Genomic DNA, 22722 nt, shown 5'->3' with positions numbered 1-22722 from the left:
GTATGAAGGTGAGACTAATCTTCAGTAAAGATGCAAACCATGTGCCTTAGGAAAAATACTAGACTGCCTGTTGGTTTTTGCACTGGATTGTACTGTCTTGTATTCGGCAGGGATGGGGGGAAGGAAAGTAGCTGAATAATTTATAATATAATCTTAGTCCTTTTGAAATAAAAGCCAAAACTTCTAACTATTTCTAAAGAGCCAGTTTCATGCTTGTAGTTAGATGTGCCAGAAATTTTTTCCTCAACTGCTTGTTCCCCCCCCTTAAGTTTATAATTAATGTTTTAAACTTCTGAGTCTATTCAGAAGATGTTCAAGGGAGGTACTCAAACCATATTGGAAAGAATGTTTCACCAAGCATAACCTTTTTTCTTTCTTAAGAAAGAAAAACCTGTAGATAATAATTTCCTTTAGACTGACTCAAGGGTTTTCACAGAATCACAAAATGATTTTGGTTAGAAAGACCTTAAGATCATCTCGTTCCAATGCCCTTGCCATGGGCAGGGACGCCTCACACTAGACCATGCCATCCAAGGCTCTGTCCAGCCTGGCCTTGAGCTGCTGCCAGGAACGGAGCATTCATCGATTCTTTGGACAACCTGTTCCACTGCCTCACCACCCTCACAGTAAAGAACTTCTTCCTTATATGTAACCTGAACTTTCCCTGTTTAAGTTTAAGCCCATCACCCCTTCTCCTATTGCTACAGTCCCTGATGAAGAGTTGCCCTCCAGCATCCTTGTAGGCCCCCTTCAGATACTGGAAGGCTGCTATGAGGTCTCCACATTAGCTTCTCTTCTCCAGGCTGAACAGCCCAAATATTCTCAGTCTGTATTCATATGGGAGATGCTCCAGCCCCTCATCATCATCGTGGCCCTCCTCTGGATTTGCTCCAACAGCTCCATGTCCCTCTTATGTTGAGGACATCAGAACTGCACACAGTACTCAAGTGGAGTCTTACAAAAGTTTTATGTCGATGATGGTATTAATTTGCTTCTTATGTGAACACTTTGTCTGGATAAGATTTTAATATTAATATGATCATATTATGAAAAGATTAATGGTATTTTTCTAAGTAACCCATAGATCTGAGGCTGGTATCTCAATATTGGATAAGTTTAATTGAACTCACTTTCTTGCTTGCCATAACTTTTCTCTGGTCAAATAGGTTGTAGGAATATTACACCAATTCACATAAGCCTATAAACTTCTCACATGGAACTGGAATACACTTGCACTTACTTTTTATCAACTTACATAATAAGGAATGCCTTGTTAGATAGAAGTATAATCTTTTGTGCAGTTTGGGTGAAATTTGCTTAGCCTTCAAGTATTTCTCAGCATGCTGCACACAAGACACTTTTCTTTGATGTGTACTGCACCTATGAGCTTACAGTCCCTGTAGATTTCAATTTGTGCACATATATGTCTACAAGCTTTTAAAAGTGAATCCACATAGTGGTTTAGGTGCCAGTATCCAATTCTAGGCATGTAAAATAGTCAAGTTTGAACTCTAGAGATCTTTTTCTTTCAGTATTATCAGAAAATACTTTCCTAATATTGCCACTTCAATAAACTGATTACACTGTTAAATATTCTTATTGCATAACATGCATAATAGCATGATGGCTATTTGAAAGACACTTGAGGGTTTTTTGGTGGTTTGGGTTTTTTTTTCAGGGAGAGTTTATTTAAATTCTGATTTTAGAAATACAAAAACAACGCAAGCATATGGATAGCTACTATTGTGTTCCATGCACATGTACTTGATGTAAGAATTTTCTTACAACATGACAGTTGGGTTTTTTCTTAAATTGAAAATCACTGTCCATATATAATATATTTGGATACATACTTACAGTAACACCAAGTGCATGAAATTAATTCTAGGCTTCTTATTATGAAGATGTTTCAGGAAACTGTAACAAAAAGTCTGTTTTTAATTTATTTAAACCAATGTTCTTGCAAGTCTCACAGGGTAATTACTTTACAGATATAAAGATGAGTTTACAAGGAAAAATGAGCAGGTTGGTGTAAAAACTAATGAATTAACAAAAAACCCACAAATGTATATGCTTTTGGAAGTAAACCGAATTCGGACACTGATTCTTAAGTTTCTGTTTTTCATTGGCTTGCTATTAGAGTGTGAAATCTGAAATGCCAAGTGGTGGTTAAATGAGATGATGAAGACAATTTGGTTTTCTTTTAATGTCATATTTTTTTCTTTCTGGCTGAGTGGGAATGAGAAGTCAGACAAGTAGAACTTGGGTGAAAATGAGTACTTGCTCAGAGGTATTTTAAGAAACTTTTAAATTTACAAGACTAAGATGATTCTGAGCTTGTCTCTGCAATTACTTTTTAAAATCCATTTACACTGTTTAAATTAACATTTGTTGGTTTGTTCCTTGGTTAGGAAGAAAGCCTGCCACAGTCGGAGATTGTTCCACATGTTAAACACCATTTTATAGGGAAGGTATGAGACAGACGTCATCAGCTAGGAATTCCCAAGTGCTTGGCAACTTCTTTGAACTGCAGCTTTTGGAAGCATTGTTAATAATGTATGTCTTCGAAATTAGTTTTCTTTAACCAAATACTTTAACCAGTTCCAAACCCTCATGTCACAGCAAGACCTGAGGTCAATCCAGGCATCTTGTTACGAAATCAAAAAACAAAAAAAGGCACACTAGATTTCTCATACATAGGTGCTTAGCCAAAGAAATGCTAATTAAAGCCAAACCTAAGCCAGGGGTAATGAGAGTATTGCAAAGTCATGTTTATGCCACAGAGGGTCTTCAAAACTCTTACAAACACAGAGCCTAAGTGCCATGGGAGAAACAGGTCAGAAAGCCGCACTTGACCTCTAGGTTAGATACTGCAGCGTGGTAGGGTTGTGTTTAGTGAGGTTTGTTTTGTGGATTTTTTCATTGTGTTGTTGAGATTTTTAAAGTTATTATTTGTTTAAATATTGCTTTGTCAGTGTTTTCCAAACTAAGCTGATTGTGTTTCTTACCTCTTTCAATATAAGGAATGTCACATACAGTAACAGTCTCATTGAATGCTTCTTCCTGTTTCAGTTTTCAAGCCTTTGCTGAAGCTGCATAAAATCTGTCAGCACAGATGTTGAGGCGTGTTCCCTAATGATGTAATATTTTAATGAATGATCCTATTAAGCTCTTTTAATAGTTAAGGGTTTAATTTCTGTAAATCAACTGTATGTTGTATCTTGTCACAATCTAATTTTAACCTGAACTCATATGCCAGAGGTCTTTGCAACTAGGCATGTGCACATCAAAATATAGAATATTACTAAGCATCTGCTTTGTTGAGAAACCAAAATTAGATCCTTTTACTTTTAACCTTCCTTCCCTCCTACTGGGTATATAAGAGTTGTTTTATCTCCTAAATATTATTTTAGAGATAGAAGGAAGGGCATCTTTTAGGGAGTGCAGAACAGCTTGTTACAGATCTGCAGGAATGAACAAGTTGTCTTGGTTTTAAAAGCACAGTAACAAGAAACCTTCTTTAGCTGGTACGTTTTACATTCTCTTCTTACTGAGGTTTTGATTTGGCCACAAGAAATGGAATAGAGTCGAGGTTGTAGGGTGGCACAGCAATGTGGACGGTAGTGTTGCTCTTGCCTGCTCCTGTTCAAGTCCACTGAAAACTGAAATCATTCAGGGTAGGTTCTAAGAATGCAGGATGTTGTCTGGGAGCTGGAGTTTCCAGCAAGTTCTGAAAAATGCCAGAATTTCTAAATGCTCAGGCTTGTTGAATGCGAAGTAACTCTAAAATATTAATTAGTTTCACCATTTTGTTGATAGATGAATTGGGATAGAGAAGGCAATGTTTTATCTGCATTTGTTTCTTAATGTTAAAATGGGCTGCTGCATCTACTTAACTGAAAGCATGTATGTACTGCCTTTCTTAATCCATCTCAGTGTTGACTTCTACCACAAAAAAATGTCTAGCAGTTACAGAAATGGGTGGAAAACCACTGATGTTGTGAACTATGAAATTTTAGATGCTTAGCTTTAAACCTCAGTAGCTGGAACTGAGTTTATGAATTTACTGGCCATGGGCACATTTCACACATTTAAAATAAGAGATGCCCATGTGAGTGAGAACACTTCTTGTAGTAGAATAGATGGTGGAAAATGGTGACTGTCTGTGTTACTGTCACAATAAAACTGAATGACAGCATCTGAGAGGTGAGCTGTGGGTTACGTTTCCATACATCTGGGCTTCCACTGGCTTTTTTTTTGACTGAGAAAATGTTGGAATCAGATTGGATTTAATTGGTATGTCTCACAAATTCAGCTTATGGTCAAGAATGTCTCATGTACATCTTTGACCAAATTTTTAATACATGTGCGCTTCTAAAGCCTGCTTTAAAAGGAATATGCACCAGCAGGTGGAGCAAATAGACACAACTGTTAAACACTACAGTTCTACAGCTACATTTACTATTATTTGTGGGTTAATTTTTGTCAAGCATCACATATCAATGAAAAGTGAAAGCACTTTATGTAATGAAGGATATAGTGATTAAATCAGAACTAATTTTGAAGTTATCTATTTATAATCCCTAGAACAGGAACTAAAGGTTAAAAAGGGGTCAATAGATGCTCAGTATTTGTTCTCTATTGACACTAGAAGTTCTGTATTAGTCTTGAGTCTAAGGTATGCGATGTAAGTGTAATTTAAGGACTTTGTGGCCTAAATGTAAGAAATATGGATAATATGCAGTTTGCCAAAAGGAAAAAAAACTCCACTGTAACTAATCTCCAGGGTTGCTGCTGCTCCTCATGAACCTCTTCCTCCCTGCATGCTTCCTTTGTTTCTGCCCTCATAAATGCTCTAATTCATAATAGAAGAGAACAATCTGCAAAAAACCAACCACCTGGAATGGAGGAAGTGGAACCATTAAACAGCAGATCGCATGCTGTGAGGAACAGGCCATCACACCTGTTAAGGTACTCTGACAACAGGAACCCTTTTTCTGCTGTGGTAACGTGAGGAATCTGTCTCTACTAGCTGGCTAAATCCGAGTTTGTAAGTACGGGCATTTTTAATCAGTGAGTTCTTGTGTGGCATAACTGCAAGGTAAATATTGTGGAACTTGTTTTTTTTTTTTTCCCCAGAACTTGACATATGTTAATTTTCTCTGGATTTTATGGTTTGTAATGTTCACTTCAGAGATAGCTGAAGACTCATATTGTGCCAGTAACTTGCTCATGAGTGCCCAGCACTAGTTTGACATATCTTTTTATTTGGGAATTGCTGGAAGGTCTACTTAATGGCTTTACTTGTCTGTCCATCTAGAATGAGCTCTGTACGAATATCTTGGCAGGACTTCAGTCCATGCACTTTCATTATTTCACACGTTTAAAGTAAGAAAAGCATTTTTATAAGGCTGCTTTATGACTCACAACCTGAAGTATGGTGTGGTCTCCACCCAGCCTTAGTCTGCAAAGTTTTAAATACTAGTTCTAGAAGTGTTTATGAAAATAGTATTTCTGCAAGCAACCGGTGCCATGGGCAGGTTCCATATTGCAAGTCTGCAGCCCTTCATGTCCTCGCTTTCACAGACAGCAAGTGAACCATTTTTACATGTTCATTTGAAAACCCACACCTGAGGTAGAGAGTAACAGAAGCTGTTTATGTGCTTTTAAACTTTTATTGTAACCCGTTTGCATTTTGTTAAACATTCTCTTTACTAGACTAGGTTTTTTCTTCATTGAAAGGGAAAGAAGTGGTGCTTGGTGAAGCTGTGGCTTACACCTCTAAGTTGTGGTGGAGTGCAGCGCAGGGCTGATACTCTATTGCACTTTAATCCTTCATGCACATAAACCGCTACTTACCGAGCATCAAGCACGGCCGGCGGCTGCCTTGCTTGCCGGGTGGGGACTGCACCGGCGGGCGGCAGCAACGGTACGGGCGGACACGCTCCTGCCCATCCCCGCCGGCTCCCGCCACCGGGCCGGGCGGGGCCGCGCCGCTGCCGCGGGGACCAGTGGGAGCGGTGGCGCTGGGCACTACAGGTCCCGAGATGCCCCGCGCGGAGCCGCACTACAGGTCCCAGAGTGCTTCGCGCCGCCCGGCGGCCGCTCTCGGGCAGGCTGGTTCCTATTTAAATCCAGGCAGCGAGGAAAATGGCGGCGTGAGGTTGAGCGTGGGGGAGACGGGGAGAAGGAGACGTAGCTGAGCTTTGGCTCCTTTCCCAGGTGAGTGGGGTTTGGAGGGAGGGAGTAACGAGTGGAGGGAGGAGAGTTGTAGCTCTTGTTCCCCTGCTCCCAGCGCTGGGGTGGGACTGAGATACGGGAGGGAGGTGTGCCCCTTGCCGGGGAAGGGAGCAGCTTGGGGCTGGCCCTGAGGGGCGGCTCTCCTCGCCCTCTCGTCCCCCTCCCCGCTATGGATGTGTCTCCCTGAGGGGAGGAGGAAAAGGAGCGCAGACGGGTTGTGTGTATTGAGTACTCGCAGGGCTGGGGATGAGGGGATTCCCAGGGCAGTGTGTAAATGCCTTTACCTCTTTCTAACCATTGTAACTTTAGCGCTGAGTGTAGTTAGAAAGGGATTCCTGAGGCAGCGGCGGGAGACTGGTGTGTTAAGCTGAAGGCTTCTCGCATCGCTGTGTGATGCGTATCTCGGTAGGGTGAGTTTGGGTGGAGGTTCCTCCCGGAGCAGTGAGAGACTTGGGGTCGCTATGGATTTGTGTTCGGAGCCGTCTGACCCTCGCCTGCGCGCCCGGAGCAGAGCGGGTGGGTGCGGGAAATACCTGGGCTAGAATGGCCCCGTCTGCCATTCATCTGGGTTTATCTGATAGCGAGGCGGTTCCAAACACCCTGCCATCTGCATTTTCCTCCTGATCATCCTGTAGCCTCGGTAAGTTTCAGAGGTGACTTCTCTTGTCTCTGGTAATAACGAAAGGGATAAGGAATACTGCAAATAAAAGGTTGATTTCCATGTGTCTTACCCATTTCTGCCTTGCAACTGCAATGAAATTCCGCTTTGGAGGGCTGGAGATGCGACTTAAAAAAAATTATTTATTTATTCCTCCCTCCCGCCCCCTGAGGTCGCATACCTCTGGAGGTGATAGCGATTCTGGGGTAAAACCGTGCTGAATATGGTTGGGGATGCTGTCTGAGGTTGACATAATTCCCAGAGTCCTCTTTGTTTGGTTCTGAAGTTGGTTCTGTTTGTCGTTTCTGCTCCTACTCTTTAGCACAGTGAGGTTTTCTTTTAAAAGAGAAGCTTCCCACTTTGCCAGCTCATCCGGTGAACACAGTTTTAAACCAGTCTCTGGTTCAGGCAGTGTCGCCTTCCTCTTTAACCTGTTAAGGAAAAAAAAAACCAACAAAACAAACCAAAAAAAGAATGATTCTGCCTTTAAATCTCTTAAAGTTAACAGAAAATTTTATGTTGGATTCTTTCTGGAATAACAAGGGAAAACAAGCAAATCTGGAAGTGTGAGAGGCAGTAATGTGTAGCTATACAGTATCTCTTATGCAGTTAAAACGGACACTTAAAGTAAGCTTAAGGTTCTGTCATCGCTATTGTAAAAATAAATATTTTCTCGTGAAATGTTTCTGGCTTATAATGAGCCGCTATGCATGAGACACAGATGTGTATGTTCTAATTATAAATACAGCATAGCTTCAAAATAGTATCTGGGTGAAAGCCCCAGCATAAGAGCTTGGGTTTAGAGGAAGCAGGCAAAACAGTGGGTTGGGGTTTTCTTGTGGGTATTTTTTGGTTTTGTTTTTTAGTGTGTGTGTTCTGGATTATTTTTATTTGTGCTTGAACTAGACTGCATGAAAGCATACAGTAATTTAATTACTGTTTGCAGTTGTAATGAGCTGTTTGACTTGTTCAGAATTTGTCAACTCTTTTACTTTCTTATTTATTTACTTTATTTTTAATTAATACCAGTGGATTTGTTGCTGTGATCTGAAGACAGAGACTGGGAGAGGGAGGGGTAAAAGAAGTGAAGGCAGGCAGAATAAACCCAGTATTCAGCCTTGCTGAAGTCCCTTTCCTCATGACAGCATGCTGTTTTCAGTCTGCTTTTATTTTGCATATAAGTTGTGTGAGATTTGGGTTTGCTTTGGCTAATTTTTTTTTTTTTTTTTAATTCTTCATTTGAAACCCGTGTTCATCCTGGCTTTGGGTTTAATAACTTGGAAGTTTGCATTGTCTGCTTATCAGTTTTCTGCATGGTATCACTGAGGCTAATGTATAGTTGAGACAAAAAGCAGAGTAGGAAGGAGAAGGAAATCTCCTTTACAATAGAACATTATCTTTTGATCTTGAGCTGTTTTTTTCATTAATAATGGACAAGAAATCACAGTCAAAATCTTCAAGATGAATTTCTGTGTTACAGTTGCATAGAAAAGGGTGTTCTGTCTTTTATTCTTTTAAGAACCCTGAGAATGAAGGGGTGTCTTCGTTCTATTTGTCTGTGAAATCAAGCCATTGGTAGCATGTAAAATGATATTGGACACTACAGTCTGACACTGGAGGTTGCTTCAACTCCTGCATTTAAATGAGCCTCCCTTGAAGAGGTGATCTTGAATGACTCTGTGATACAGGATATTCTGCATTATGTTCATGGAAGGTTTTTGATCATGAGTATTTAGAAATGTCTTAAATATTCTTCTGACTTGTTTGTGTACTAAAAAATTGAGATGGGGGAGGAGGGGGATAGTATTCTTTATGCCAGGGGTATGAGAGTGGTGAGGAATATCTAAACCTGAATGCTGGGGCAGCATGCCTGTGTGTTTTTTTTCTCTGGCTAGATCTATTGATGTTTCTAAATGCAGTGTATTAGGGAAGAGGCAATTGTGAAAGAATTTAACTACTACAGATGTAAATCTGCTGTGGAATATATTTCCATTCTGATTTTATACGCTGCATTTAGTTAAGAGAAGGTACATCAAATCCTTTTTTATGTCATATAAATGAGTACTTAAGATGGGCCCTATTACTTTAATAATACTTTTAGGTTAATTGGCAGGTTTTATTTTTAGTTGACAATTATCAATAAGCTGATTTTCTTTGAAGTGGAACAAAATTACCTTGCCTCCAATGTCAGTCTCATGAGGGGATTTTAGCCTTCCATGTGCAGTGTGTGGCATTATTGTTGGTGAGGTTTTATGCTTTTAGATGTGGACACGCATTTTTCTTATGTTGTCTACAGCCAGTCCTATTTCTGACATTGTACAGAAGTAAGGAAAAAGCAGTTGCTTAAGACAGTATGCTATTTAAACAAGAGGGAGAAGAGAGCATGGGGGCCACCATTGGTTTTACTGCTCATCTTGCTTATACCCTGTAAAATCAGGCTTGTTACTGCTGATGATAAGCTTAGGATATGGTGTAAGTTGCTTACTTCTGAGTTTATGACTGCTTTTGCAATATACTAGGAAAGTGAAGGTGATAAGGTCAGCTCTACAGGTATTGATCTACCTTTAGGTAGTCCATGACTTCATGTGCTCTGTTTGTGTGCGGAGGCTTTTTGTTTGTTTTTTTGTGTTTTTTTTTTTTTCTTTTGTCTGATTTTGGTTCTGTCCCCACCCCCACTTTGTCACCACCACTGTTAAATGTGAGCCTGTTCAGGTCAAGTGTAGTTAGACTGTTTGTCCAGCCTTTTTTGTTAGGTTATGGATCACTGCCCTATGGGGAATACTATTTGAAAGGCTTTCATACTATCAGGTTAAGTTGTTTTTTGAAGATTACACACATGGGTACTGATAGGACTTGAAGTCTAAAGCCATCTTAACTGTATTTTACAGTGTTTTCAGACTTCTGGAACAATCCATCCATAAAAGTTCTCTAGAAAATGCTGTAATTGTTAGGTCAGGACAAGCAATTCTTAGTCAAAATTATTACACATGTGGCTAAACTGCGGAGCTGTTTTGTCCTGATTTATCAGGTGCACCTGAAAATGGGGGAGGAGGGAGAAGGCGGCTGCAAACAATGCAAGTGTTATAGCTATAATGACTAGCACCTGCATTAGCCTTGACTGACTATGACACTCTGACAAAGCCAGAACCCTTTACTGTTTCCACACTCGATCCATGTCAAGGTGTCTTAGAGCTGTGGGATGAGATAATCTAGTACCACCAGGTATATTCAGAAGGTCTTCTAGAGGCATGTTTTCCAGGTAAGTTTGTTTGTGTAGTTTCACAGAACATTCTGTGTGTGGCTTCTGAGTTATGAAGATACTTCTATTTTGCCTTCCTCCCCCTCCTGTTCTCTGCTGCATGGGAGTGAGCAAACGAGTTGTCTGCCTTTCCAAAGGCAACACTGAAACAGGTTACCTGGCTAAAAATGTTACCAATATAGTAGGTTTCTCTTGGGTGTTTCAGTTGTAGCCTGTTTTTTATTTTGTTTTCCCTTGGCAGTGGTAGGAAGGGGACTGAGTGGAATAGGGCAGAAAGAAAAGGCAGAAGACTCTCTGGGATTTGCTTTGCCTAGAACCTGCACAGGGCTACACATGTGCTTTTTCTTGTGAGCTTTAAGCAGGGTGGAATGGAACGAGATACCCTGTCTTTGTGACTTCAGTAGCTCTGTCTGGGCAAACGCAACTGGTAAAAATGAAATTTTCTGGAGTACTTTATCGTTAGGCATAGAAACATGTTTTTGAATGGCACTACAAATATCAAAGAACTAAGAATGGGCTGTTTCCTTCAACAAATGTGGTTCTTAAATTATTTCTAATGGCAGTCCTCCCCAATGTCATCTTCAACCTAAGTTTTACTATAGTTAGAAACACCTACAAAAGAGTGGTTAGTGAAAAGGGAAAGGCTGTATCATAACTGTAAATCAGTGGTTTCAGGTAGTGTGTTAAAATACAAACTATGCTGTCCCTTCTAGGCTTTCACACTATAAAGCCATGAGACATCTGAGGAAGAGTTGTGGAGGTTTAAAACACACACACGCAATTCTTGATTCTCTTGAAACCAGTATGGAGGTTTTAAACTCTTGTTTTTCTAGAAACTTGAACTTTCATAACTGTTGTGACGAACTTAAGAATTAGTGTGTGTATATACATATATTTTTAAATCTATAACTTGCTGATCATGTTCTCAGTCTACCAGATGGTGCAGTATTGAAATCTGTTAGTAATGGGCTACATAGTAAAATCAAGCAGACTGTTTCTTATTGCATGCTTTTTGGAACTGCACAGGGTGAGTAGGTAAATATATCTGCTTGTTCCACAAACGCAGCACAAAACTGGCTCATTAGCACCAGCCACTGCAAAGCTACCATTGTAGCTCTCTTATGCACTGCTTTGGAGACATGTCTTCCTATTAAAGGCTTAAAAGAGCAAGAGCATAATCTTGGGGAAAAAATGTGAGAAATAGTTGAAGCGTTTCTGGTGTTTCACTATGCCAAGAGTGACTAAGCAATGGAAGCCTCCGGCAGTGATGCACTTTTATTTTTTTTCATTTTGCTCATCTGATAGCCTCTGAATTTTTGTTTTGCTAACTCTTAAGCAGGTCTGTTACTGCTCTGAGCTCTGGCTAGAGCACTAAATATGAACTGTTGAAGCATAATAAGACTAAGCAGCTATATTTACCTTACATTGGCAAATGGGTAGTAAGTTCTAAGGGTGCTAATTTACTTTCTAAGTAAATGAGTGAAGTGTAACTTTAAGAATCTTTTGAGGATAAAACCACTGGTATAAAGATGAGCTGCTTTCTTGATTTGCATAACAGTTCACTTTTTAGACTTCTTATTATTCTTTGTTAACACTTAAATTATTGCTGTAGGTCTAATAAGAACCTTGCAAAACCTTCATGGGTTTAATGTTTTGTGGCTACCTTCCATCGGTGAGCTGAGTCATTTACATATAGGTAAATGGGGTGAAGTTAAATCCAACTTCTAGTGCTGATTCAGCATTAAAAGTTTGGTTACGAAATTGCTTAACCTGCTTGCTCAAAGTACATCAAACAGCTTTTGGTTAACTCTTACATGAATGATCCTGGATATCATAAATGTCTTTCAAATGCTTTCGTAGTTAGCATGAATTGGAAGAAAATATTCTTTCGGGAAGTCTCTAATAAAATGCAGTTAGGACTTGTTAAACTGCACACCTAAGAATATAACAGTTTGGTTTTGTTGCTCTACACACATTTTCTGTAGGATTATCATATTTCTACTAACAGAATGCCCTGCCTCACTGAAACATTCCAAAGTGATAGAACAGGGAATGGAGCAGGGAAGGGGTTGGGTGGTATTTGTTAACAGTGGAAGGGTTAAGCAGAAGGCAGAAGTGATTTACCTTCCAAGTTGAAACACATGTTCTCTATGCCAGTCAAGAGAACAGTTTTGTGTTCTTTTTGCACCAGTTTGAGAAGTAAAACCTAATGCCTCACTGATCATCCTAAAGTGTGTTTTATCACTGTAACCTTTCTGGGTTTGTTCAGTACTCAAGTTGTGTTTTCATTACCTACTATGGAGGCTGGTGAGGAAAAGGGAAACTCCTGTACTCTGCTTTTTTTGCTACGATATGTGGGTATGTGAGTAGCAGCTAAAGTAGTCAACTTGAACTAACTTTTCCCAAAACTTTTTGGACAGCTGTTGAGGGTGTGCTATGTGAGCACACAGTTAGTATGTGGAAGCACTGTGTTGTTCCTTGAAAGCTTATTGAAGAAGTAGTAAAGGTTCGAAAGCAATTTCTTCCTCTTATTCACACTGACTTTAAAATGGTTATCCATTCTTGGCAGCTTATGCATGTTAAGGAGATTTAAACAAACATTTAAACAAAACAAATTTAAAACAGAAATTTGCAACTTTTTTGCTATTGACTTGGACAGACTTTTCAGAGCTCTTCCCGTGTAATGACTTCCTCCCATAAAGGCTGGGCTAAAGAGGTTAGACAGAATTAGGGAGTTATGGCTTGTATTGCACTTCCTTTTGTACTCTGCCCATCTTTGCTGCTGCAGTGAACTAAGGCACGCGCAGCAGTGCCTTTTGTTGCAGTGTTCCTTGTTTTTATCTTCTGTGGAAGTCTTCTTGATGTTCAGGGTGGAGATTTCTGGCTCAGTGGACAGACCTCAGCATATAGGACCACACTTGGGGTAATGCTGTTAGATGTGCATGGATTTTTAATCCTTTTAACCAGTACTTATAAAAAACCACTTGCTTGGCTCACAGTTATCAAGTACTGTAAGAGAGAATCCTTATGTCTTAACGACTTAAGAAGGAAGTATAAAAATATTTGGTTTAGACTTCTCATTTGAGCATAATTTTGTAGCAGCCTTTTAAATGAGAAAATCTGAAAGAACAAATGGATTCAAGACACTTTAAAGGTATCTTACTTGGTTACATACTAGCTCAGTGCCATGCTCTGGTGTGTGCATTGGTCTTGCTTTGTAAATAACTTACGTTTCCTTATTGGCAAGTTCTGGTTTTCCATTAAAATCTCTGAATGGGAAATAGTATTTTTAGGCATTAATTGATAGAATCCCTTTTTAATCAGTATTTAAAGAAACTTTCTAGTAGCAGATGGCTCTAAAGGCAACAAAAGCAAGAGTAGTTCATCTGCAAATTGTTCTCTTGGTTAAAATGGAACAAAAGCAGGATCTTTCTGAACCTACAATGTCCATTTGATCCCCCCTAAAAAGGAAGACAGTCCTTCTGTTCTGTGCACAGAAAACTGAAAAAAAGAAAGCAAAAAGGTTGTAAGACTTGCAGAGGTGTGAGGTACGAGAACAAGTGCTGGCCAACTTTCCAGACTTATATTAGCTGTGTTAGATATCATAAGAAGGTAGTAGGGGTTGCAAGTGAGATCCAGGGAGATGTAAAATGAGTGGAGATTTGAGGAAATTGAAGGAGAGACATCACTTGATAGAGCCGAGATAGCTTGCATTGTCACCCACTGTATTTCCTGTTTAAATGTACAGATACCAGGTAGCTTTATCCTGAACTGCTTCATCTTCTTTTGCCCATCTGTCTGTAGGTGGACCTCAAATGACCTTTACCCAGAGATTAATATGTAGTGGGATAATATTTCAGATTGGTCAAGCAGTGCTTTTGGTGTCTGGTTACAGTTTTTTTTTCCTTCCCCTCATTTTAGCACTACTTTGTATTGATGAAACTTTTGCTTAAACTAAAGATTCCATCCCGGCAGGAGTGTTAAGGTGGCTTTAGCTGTACATTTGAGAAATCTTTTTAAAAATCTTTAAAGCAGTGGAAATTTCCAGGCTTTACAATTGAGGGGAAAAAAAAATTAAAAAATTGAAGTTCTGGTCTACTAACTGCTTTGCAAGAAGAGAGAAATATGAAAAGGAACCGCAGACATTCTGGATGTCAGCCTGTGAAATTTTCCACTATTCCTTTTAATAACATGCAGGCATGCTTATATTACTGGAATTCCAGTTAGAAGCCTCATTTTGACTGAAACTTCAAGCTACTTGGTAAGCAAATGCTCCCTGCAAATGAATTGTCAAGGAAAACAGTTCTCACTTGTAAGAATTTGCATAAACCACTCCCATGCTGTATTTCAGCTATTGGTTGTATTAATCTTGCCTTCAGTTTCTTGTTTTACTGTTTATGTTAACTGTAGCTATTAGTACATGGTCACTGCTACACTATCAGGTGACAATCCATCTTTTGCTGCCACCAATAGTGATTCTAGGCTAACATCTCCAGTAAGTGCTGTATGTTGTTAAACTAGAAATGTTAATTGTTGTATCTTTGTACTACAGGAAGACATTAGGAAACATCATGTTCTAATAGTCTTTTGTAAAAGTTAACTTTAAAACTTATTTAATGGTGATCTATAAAAGGATTATACCTTCAGATACATTGTTGAAAATCAAAGTGAAAGGATCTACAGGTTCAACCTCATTTGTCTACCTTGAAGCTCTTTTCTGTTTAAGTTGTTCTTGTTTACCAAAAGGCTCCCTGACCTTTCTCCAAGATCCAAAGCACTCCTTATGTTGAATGTGCCTTGTCTTTCTGTCAGTACCGATATTTATTGTTGACTAATGCTCTTTTAGGTTAGGGCCTAAAAAACCCTTTATAATGGGTTTAGTTTCGGTTTGGTGTTTTTGTTTGGTGGGGTATTTTTTGCTTAAATGCTGGAGTTGCAGCCGAGGCTGCATATTGTGCAAAAAGCAAGCAACATCCCAACAAACTAACTTCTTTCCAGTATTAATTGAAAATATAACCTCAGAACCCTTCAAACGTATCCCTGTGGACTGCTGTCTTTCCAAGGTGGTGTGGTATACTTCCATGGCTCTCAAGCCAAGTCAGGCTTGTTGGTGCTGTCTTTCTGTTACCTCTCCTTGCTTTGGGACTGAGGCTTTTGCAGTCAGCAAAGAGGTTTAACTCAGAATTGTCCATTCCCTCCTGCCCATCAACAGCAACAAAAATGAACCCCAAACCCAAACAAACCCACCAAACAGCTACTGGCTGCCAGCTTACCCCTAGTTGCACAAACACCAGTACTAGCGCAAGGGCCTGGTGAGGTGTGACTAGAACAGACGCAGTTGTACTCAAATGTAAACTGGATGGAGTTCCTGTAACTGTTCCTGAAACAAATGTGTTATAAAGGGGAGACTCAGCTGGTACTGGGTGTAGGAGAAACTAAGCACCTGTACAGCTAGGCCAAAATAAACAACTATGTGCAGAGCTGAAGACAAATTATTGTACTCTGATAAAAGTATGCTTACTGTACGAAGCTATTGCTAAATAGAAACGTATTTAATGTTTATATGAATACTTGTTCTAAAGGAACCTGTCAGTGCCTGTACACAAACTGATAGGACACAGGTCAGTTTAGAATATTGCCATCTTACCTGCAGCCTCATACAAGTGGTGGAAGTGGGAAGAGTTGCACATATCAGTAATGGACAGAATCATCAATCTCAAATAATACCTTTTTCAGTCAAGGTGGCAGTGTTTCCAGACCTTCAAAAGTAGCACAGCTGAATTCTTGATTGCTAATTGCACTGTAACGCACAGTTGCCAAAAATAATTTTTTAGTGTTTTTTTGGATTTAGGGCCCTGTTCAATGTCTGCTTAGTATTGTCTGAGCTACTTTCCTGTTTTCTGTATACCTTTAGGTTACAGTTATGAATGCAGGAGCTCCTTGCCCAGGTTTCAGGGCAGGTACTTGACTGACTAAATTAACTGTGGACCAGATTCTTAAGATTGGAGTGTCCAAAAGCCTAACTTCCCTTCCCTAACTTCCCTTCCCTTCTAATTCTAAGAATTAACTCTTAGCTGACAGAGATTCCATTCCTATGGAATTTCAATAAATGCTTTCTCTTATGAGAGGGGCAAACCCATGATGTTAGCTGACTTCATCAGAGGCGGAGCAGTAGTAACTTGTTTCTAATTACAATGCACAAATGTTTTACCTATAATAGAATCTCTTGAGCATCAACAAACTATGAAACTGATGTGATTGGCTTTTTCTGCTGGTTTGAGTTTAAGAAAAAGATGGGTCTTCAAACTGCAGTTTAGTTTTAAAGCAAGCTTTAATGTCTGACTGGTAGTTGTTACAATGAACTGTCTTAATCTGTTCATTAATCCTTTGAACTGAAGTGGTTCTACTGAACGTTTCTGTTAACTACAACTCTTTCTATCTAGATGTTTCCTTTTTGACAGTTCCATAATGATTCACCTTTCCATTCCTCTTTCAGAGTTCACAAGACCCAGTAGCATGCTATGTAGAGAAAAAGTTTTGGGGCAACACTATTCCTTAGTGCCAAGTTGGTTTGAAACTTTATTGAGGGTGATGAGGTTGCACAGGTGAGACTTATAATATTCTGTCATGAAAAAATAATCCATTGTGCTTGCATTTGGCTGTAGGTTTGACACAGTATGGCTCCACAAAGTTTATTTGTATTAGAGAACCTGAGAAAAGACAAACTTTCTTTCTTAGTTATGTGCTTTTGCAAGGTTTTTCTTCATTCCTGGACCAAGGTCTCCTCTCTGGATTAACTCACTCAGTAGCTTTAACTTTCAGTAGAGCATTATTTTAGCATACTTTATTTAGCTCTTGCACTGTGTGGACTTGTGTAGCCTTCCACACTTGTATTTATACAGCGTAACCGGTGTCTGCCGCAGCACAAGAGGGTTTGGAAATTCTTTTTTTAAATTTATTTTATTTTAGAATAATCTAGTAACTTCCTCCTTAAATATCGAGATGCTAATACAGGGTAGATGTACTTATTATGGATCTGTTGCACCAGATTGGTGGTGTCAGCTGAGGATGTACCACATTTGTGGTGGTGTTACTATGGCAACTGCCTTCTAAGAGCTGTCTCAAGGTCACTCATCAGTTGTAGCCTGGAGTGCTTGCTGCTTAAGCAAAATATCTACACCAAACAATTCAGGAAATGATCATTCTGCTTTGAGAAAGCAACAATAGGGATGCAAAACAGTATTTTATTTTTGGGTTGAAGGAAAGGATTCTCTTTAATTACTCTATGTATTTATTCATCAGATACTTGAAGACTCTTAGAATCCTGGGGGGTGTATTTTACTTGAAATGCAAATCGTAAGTATTCTAGTATCAATGATGTGCAAATTTCCTTATTTAAAAGGAAAGCAAAACAAAAAATAGAACTTCTACAAGCTGAAGAACTTAAATCAGAATTGGTGACCAAGCCTGAAGCTTATGGTGCAAAAATGACTGTCTGCATTGGTGAAAATTCAAGCACGATGGTGAAAACTTATGTTGAGAATTCAGATTTATACTTAAGTGTTTCTTTTATGAGACATCCAAGTGCATTCTTGCATCTAAATCCTTGTGGACATAGTTAGAGAATGTCTGATACACTTGCTAGCATTTTCAGTCTAACACACAGTGATTCAGAGAGAAGGCTAGAGAAGGGGTTGATCATGAAGTTGATCTTACGCCTGAGGTTACAAGAGATTCTCTGCATGCATAAAATTGAATCCACTAGAGTAAAACCTGGTTAGAATGACAAAGTGCTGTTTCCTTGGTTTGGATAGTTACCTGACTAGTAAAAGGCTACCATGGTTTTATGTGGCTTTTTATTTGTTTGTTTTTTTTTTTTTTTTCCTTTTTGGATTTAAACTTTTCTTCTTCTTGCATCATTTCTTGGACTAAAATGGTAGTATGAGAGCAACAGAAGCAGCCATTAGATTCAGCAGTTGATATTACGGCTGACTACATTTCAAACCTCTTTCAAAAAGCTGTAAGCTCTTGTTTTAAGAACTTAATGTATTCAGGCAGCAATTTAATCCCTTCTCTTGCTTTTTAGGCTGAACAGACAGTTCTTGTAGCTTCTTCTCACAAACATGTATGAGCTTGTCTCCCCCACACACCTGTTTTTAACTTCTGATTAGTTTGTAGGTTTGGGGAATGTTGGTATTTTCCAAGTGTGTGATTTTATATCTAATACTAAGAAATATTTACAGAGAATAATTTCTGTTAACATCTCTGGAGCTGTGGGCCAGACTTCCCATGGCATGATCTAGGTTTGATGCCACTCTCTAGAACTGGATTTGGAGATGTCTGTTTTGAAGTAAACATTACCAAGACTGAAGTCTCGTCTGTGAAAATTGGGATTGAACCAAGTAGGTTCAATGGTAGTTGTCCACAGAAGCCAAGGAGCTCCATCTTTGGAGTATATCTAGCACTGCACAGAAATGGTAGGTGAGCTGAGACTTCTATTTCTAGAATAACAAGGTATACACATACTTAAGGAGGGAAGGAAAATAGAATAGCTAAGGATATTGGGTTAGTAATCCAGTCTATTTCCCCTTCAGTAAAACAAGCCTAAACCCTAGTAAGAGGGTGGAAAAGAGTTGTGCATTCAAATAGTTGGTAAGAGGGAGTTAAGGAAAATCTCTGTGTTATTAAGGTTGGTTTTTAAGGCAGTCCTGTTAAGTGTCTGTATCATTTTCTTCAAAGTAAGCAGTCTGTTCAAATTTTACCACACATTGTAGCATTACAGTAAATACTAGTGTATCCATTGCTATAGTGTGAAGCCAGAACAAAAGAATAATTTTCACCAGTGACCCAGAACAGAGGTCTCTGGGGTAATTCCACATGATACGAAGTAGTGGCATATACAAGCACTTTGTTTGCAAAATAACCAGTCTTACACAGGCCACAAACAAATTGCAGGTGGGGTGGTATGAGAGAGAGTTTGAGCCCCTCAGGGCTGGTATTTCCATCACTGACTACTATAGGGACATGCTTGGTACAGGCATATCTCCCCAGAGCTGTCTGTGCAGTCCCCTACCTGCGCTACCACGGCAGGGCTTTGCACTGGGCTGTGTGCTGTCCTGACCTTCAGGAGACGTTTATCCAGATTGTAAACTAAATTCTTGCTGACTGCAACACCTTGTCTACACTGCTGGTAAAAGGTAACTTCAAAGCTACCTAAGGCTTATTCATGCAAATTGTATTAAAAGAAACCATTGTGGGCCAGATATAATTATCTGTTTAAGAGAAAAATCAGGTTTGTTTTTCACTTTATGTGCACTCAAGAGGGTTTTCCAAAAGTGAGCAGGCTAGATTTGTGGGTCATCTTCCACAGCTGTTAGAGATTGCTTGAGGATGCAGCTGGTTGATAGCTTCTAACAAAACCAGGTGAGTTAAGATCCTAGACAAGGGTGGTATTTTATTCCAAGTATATTTACTGGCTATCACCAAAATAGACCCAAGCTTAGCTACACTAATGGCCTCAGCCACTTCAGAAGCATTTTTCTTTGCAGTAGTAAGGTTGTTTCAACTTTCTTATGTAATATTTTGAACAAAAGGTTAGATACTTTCCTATAGTCATACTCACTTGTCTGAAAGTTTCTTCTGTTATGGATCCTTGCTATTTAGTAATTCCAAACCAGTCTAGACTTGCTTTTTCTGGAATAATAAAAAAACTTGTGAATCTTCCAGGCTTTTCATCCACCCCAGAGAAAGTTAGCAAGGCACTTCAGGTCTTAATGTATTGTTATTGTTAAAAAACAAGAAGAAAATCCCACCCTGCCAACAGAAATAACTGCATGGAATAGAATGTTTGTCTTCTAGAGTTACATATGCTCCATAGCATCAACAGTGGAAAAAGATTAGTAACAGCCCTGGAGAGACTTAGCTGTATCAGTTGAAACAAAGATACAGCTAGGGCTATTGGTGAGTGTAAAACCAAAACAAAGCCCCACCCACAAAACACCACGAAAGAATATAGCTGAAAAGTGGCATGTTCTAGCGTGCCTGGTATATTAAGGTAGCATTTTTAGCATTTCATGCTAAATTAAAGGCCTTGCCTCCAAAGTGGGGATTTTGGAAACTGCTCTGACTTTGTATGCTGTGCATGGGTAGTCCTCATGCATTTCAGTGTTCTGTTCAAGAGCCTAAGGAGGCATGAAGCAGTTGCCTAAGTTTTTTTGTACAAGATTGGCCACCATCCGTCAGTTGAGAGCTGGTATTTCATAGTTGGAGGAACTTGCAGTGAAATTTGTTACATAAAACAGTATTGTAAACATGTTTTGCAGAGCAGATGAAGTGCTTTAATATTAAAACTTTCTTAACTCTTTTATGAGAGCATACACCTAGTAGACTTGACCAAAAGGGCTAGGTTAAAAACAAAAACAAAACCCCAAACAAAAAGTACCACTGGCACTTTTTTGGAAGCAAGTCTAGAGCAAGCCTAAGGTGTAAAGTTCTTTACGTGCATTGGTAATCGACTTAGAGGTTTTTTTTTCCCTTGGCACATATCTTAGCAGTTCTTTCCTCATTCTAAGTGCAAGAATTTCTTGACAAAGTGTGCTAGAATGTGGAGTTATCTTGAATCTGTTTCACTCCATGCACTCAAGGCTTGCAGTCCTAGATCCTATCTCTGTCTAAAAGCTAGAGAAACAGAAGGACAAAGCACAGATCAAGAGTCAGATAAAACAAAGAATACTTAAGTGCTTTAATAACTTTTAGATAAGCAGAAAATACAGCTTCTAGAATTAGATCCTTTGGTTGTTTTCCATTCGGGATAATTTGTTTATCTTGGTTTTGGTGCCATGTATCCAGATGTGACTAAACTGTCTCCAGGCAGAGTTCACCACAACATTCCTCTATTGCTCTAGCTCCAAAGATATTACTGTCATCTTGGAAATATTAAGTTCTGTATTAGCTACAATTTACCATGACATAGCAGAGAAGTTACTGATGTCAGAATTGGCAGAAGTTAGTTTAATCCTCTTGGAGAAAGTAAGTTACTGCTTCCATGGAGTAAAATAACATGGAGATGGCTGCTAATTCACTGTTTAGCTAGCATTTGTCTGAAAGATTTCAGTGTCATATCATATGCATATGAAAGTACCATGGTCTCTGCTACTGCTAACTCTGTCTCTTGGAAAAACAGGTAGTTCTTAATGCCCTAGACTTCTTGAAAGAGTTCTGGCCTCCAAACAAGGTTATCTGTCATGTGACACAGGTGCTCACACATACAGGAGCGCTCAAAACCAGTTTGTTATCTCTTAAAGAGAAGCAGATGGTCATGCCTCTTCCCTCTTTGTTAGCATCCTTGAAATGCAGAAGACTTGGGCTTGTTTTCAAAGGCATTGTCTTTCAGTTCACTATTATGTAAACTCTCAGCTTTTTCCCAATAAGTCAGTCAGGAGATTCAGGTTTGATTTGGTCTTGTGAAATGCTTTCAAAAGTATCTTCAGCAGGTCTTACAGCAGTGTTCTGAATTTCACTATTTAAAGGGTAGGTTAAGGAATTCTTCCATTAGTGTCAAACTATATGGATGTGAAGACTACTCTAGTGTGTGAATTGGAGCAAAATGGGTTCCAGAACTTGTTTGGTTTGCTGTGTGGGGTTTTGGTGTGTTTTGGTGTGCTTTTTCTTGTGTGTGTTTGGTTTTGTGGTTTTGGTTTTTTGGGTTTATTTTTTTTTTTGGTGTGCTTTTTAATTTTGGAATTAAACATATGAAGCACACATTTATCATAAAAAAAAAATAACAAGCATCAATTGCTACATTCTAAACCTATTTGTAAGCCTTGATTTGGCATATTCTGACAATGGAGGATTATATTAGGTGTCCAGGCCTAAGTAACTGTTTGTTGTGCTAAAATTTATATTTAAAAACATAAATTTCTACATCTAACTTCCTAGCTGCTCCAATCGTTTCTCCAATATTAAGTTACTGCTAATGAGAAGGGACTTGACTAAAGTTAAAAATAGAGCACATTGAACTTAACATGAACCTTAATATCTTTTCCAGCTTTTACAAAGATTGTATTGTGAATTGTGTATTGTTCACTTAGTTTCTCACTGATTAAAAGTATTGAAATAAACTGTGTATTGTGAAATCAGGTTGCTGTCCTTGCTTTGTTTACATTGTGCATATCTTATCTAAATGTCTTTTTACAAATTTGATGCAAAGTTCAAGATTGGAAATGGGATTTGTAAGTCTTAATAGGACTGTTTTTCTAAAGGCAAAATATATTGCTGAAGACATAAGACGACTGAAATGTGTTTATTGTCAGAGCATAAAACTCATTTCGTTTACTTGGGATTTGGATGCAGCCAATGTGGCAGATCAGATATTTTTCTATATGCAGTTTGTTACTAGAGCCTCACAGAAGTTTCCAGTGCTCTTTGAGCCTGGTTTTACATAGGTCTTTGTTTTTTTTCTGCTTACTGTAAATTAATTTTTTTACTTAACTGATAAGTTTGTTACTTAATTTGTAGACATAAAACTGATCTTGACTAAAATAATTCTGTAAAGCTTCTTGCCTGA

The 22722-nt window shown here is 38.9% G+C and overlaps 1 protein-coding gene across 1 annotated transcript in view; it reads left to right on the top strand.

Moving 5' to 3' along the window:
- The first annotated feature begins 6296 nt into the window (after window positions 1-6296).
- Window positions 6297-22722, top strand: part of NCOA3 (nuclear receptor coactivator 3) — an 80356-nt gene continuing 63930 nt past the window's right edge. The window contains exon 1 of the mRNA XM_062642371.1: window positions 6297-6880. The gene's annotated coding sequence lies outside the window, so the exon portion shown is untranslated. The remainder of the gene's footprint in view (window positions 6881-22722) is intronic.

The sequence above is a fragment of the Pezoporus occidentalis genome, unplaced genomic scaffold (genome assembly GCF_034315485.1).
Source record: "Pezoporus occidentalis ecotype Australia unplaced genomic scaffold, CSIRO_AGI_Poc_V1 ctg70, whole genome shotgun sequence".
NCBI lineage: Eukaryota > Metazoa > Chordata > Aves > Psittaciformes > Psittacidae > Pezoporus > Pezoporus occidentalis.
The sequence above is the reverse complement of the archived record's forward strand: the minus strand, read 5'-3'. Positions and strand labels throughout refer to the sequence as shown.